A 2,650-nucleotide genomic window follows, 5' to 3' on the forward strand; every position below is an offset into this window, starting at 1 on the left:
ACAAGTTTAGTCTCTTTCCACTTTTCTCTTTGCTCTGCTCTAACAGAGTGTAGCTCAAAAAATCGACAAGACTATCCATGGTAGGAGAAGTGCAAGAACTCGACAAAGAAAGGGTCAAAAAAGCAAGGCAAATATAAGATACGTGTGGCAAAATGGTAGAACCTGGTAAGATAGATGAACATTACATAAACTAGGGAAAGTCAAGAGAATGAGAACCACCGTGGAAAAGAACTAAGAAAATGGAAAAAAAATAACGACCAAACCGCCGGAAGCACATGGTGGGCGGATGTTCCTTATTATAATATAGACATGAGAACTGCTATTCACCCCGATTGAATTGCAATGCGATCCAAATGGAGAGTTTTTACTTTGCCACGTGACAGTCTTAAAAAAAGCTTTTTATTCTCTTTTGTTTTTGGTCAAACATGTAAAGCTTTTATTGATATATGTTCTTATTAGTTTATTTTATTCCATCAAACCCATCGTCCTTTCTCTTAAAAAAAATCCATCATCTCCATCTTTCCTGATATGCCTTACCAGAAGCTACTATAGCAACTACCAAGTTTAAAATTAAAAGAATGGGAAACCGAAAAAAATGCCAGGAACCAATCCTTATTCGGGCTTTGAGGATGTAATTCATAGTCATATACACTGTGTGCAGTGAAAAAATTTGTATCAGTAACTGAGTCCCACTCCTTATCACTTATGAAGGCTTCCACATATACCTTAGTTACCCATTTATCATATTGGACCAAACCCAGACTTCGATCAAGCAACACATTATCCCCGTTCTGTTTATTTTGAAAATAACACAAATTTGTTGGCATTCAAAACCCAAAAAAAAAAATATGTGGAAACTTTTACTATAGGCAAGAATCAATGCATAAATATATACATATATATATATATAACTTCAACTCAGAAATTCAAAACTAGCAAGCAAGCATTAATATATAAAAAATCATCAAGCATTAATATATATATATATATATATATATACATTCAACCAAACCTTTACAATACACATATCATTCATTTTCCAAAACCAACTCACAATTTTATTCAATTTAATCAAGTTTCATATATCAATATATCTCCACGTACGGCAGCAGCTCAGAAAAAAGTATTAATCTATAATATATATATTAAATAAAAAAGAAAAAAAGAGAAGAAAACAACACCATCCATCACTGGGCATGGAAGAAAGATAGAGATGATGAAAGAAAGAGGAGAGAGGAAGTGGGGTGAAGGAGAGAGAAAGAGAAGGTTGTTGAAAGTGGAATACAATTATTTTTATCTGTTTATTATTAAAAAATAACCAATGAAAACTTGCCACTTAGGATACCACATGGCTCGTGATTAAATTCTACTGTGATATTTAGCATTTTTCGTTATACTTAGCCCAAAACAATAGTGGAAACGACACGTCACTTGTTGAAAATGATTTTTGTGACTGGTGTCATATTTTGGACACAGGACATTAAAGGAGAGAGAAAGAGAAGGTTGTTGAAAGTGGAATACAATTATTTTTATTTGTTTATTATTAAAAAATAACTAATGAAAACTTGCCACTTGGGATACCATGTGGCTCATGATTAAATTCTACCGTGATATTTAGCATTTTTCTTCTATAATTTCTGTCTTGCTTGACCTTTTCTTTTTCTTAATTAAAATAATTTTAAAAGTCCTTTAAAAGATATATGTCCTGCAAAATGAATGATATGTGTATTGTAAATGTTTGGTTGAATGTATATATATTAATGCTTGATGATTTTTTATACATTAATGCTTGCTTGCTAGTTTTGAATTTCTAAGTTGAAGTTATATATATATATATGTATATATTTATGCATTGATTCTTCCCGATAGTAAAAGTTTCCATATATTTTTCTTTTGAGTTTTGAATGCCAACAAATTTGTGTTATTTTCAAAATAAACAGAACGGGGATAATGTGTTGCTTGATTGAAGTCTGGGTTTGGTCCAATATGATAAATGGGTAACTAAGGTATATGTGGAAGCCATCATAAGTGATAAGGAGTGGGACTCAGTTACTGATACAAATTTTTTCACTGCACACAGTGTATATGACTATGAATTACATCCTCAAAGCCCGAATAAAGATTGGTTCCTGGCATTTTTTTCGGTTTCCCATTCTTTTAATTTTAAACTTGGTAGTTGCCATAGTAGCTTCTGGTAAGGCATATCAGGAAAGATAGAGATGACGGATTTTTTTTAAGAGAAAGGACGATGGGTTTAATGGAATAAAATAAACTAATAAGAACATATATCAATAAAAGCTTTACATGTTTGACCAAAAACAAAAGAGAATAAAAAGCTTTTTTTTAAGACTGTGACGTGGCAAAGTAAAAACTCTCCATTTGGATCGCGTTGCAATTCAATCGGGGTGAATAACAGTTCTCAAGTATAATGTGTCGTATCTCATTTAAAATATAACGTCATGCGCAGCCTAGGATGAGCATCGATCGATTTGAGCGATTTTTTCATAACACAAAATCTAGAATTTGGTTTTCGATCCGGATTGTTACAATCCAAAAACTGATCGACCAACTCAGTTAAAAGAAAATACCTACCGTTTAGTCGGTTAAACCGACCAAACTGAATTTTTTTATTTTATTTATGAAAGTTTTA

This window comes from Humulus lupulus, chromosome 1, assembly GCF_963169125.1.
Source record: "Humulus lupulus chromosome 1, drHumLupu1.1, whole genome shotgun sequence".
NCBI classification, from domain to species: Eukaryota; Viridiplantae; Streptophyta; class Magnoliopsida; order Rosales; family Cannabaceae; genus Humulus; species Humulus lupulus.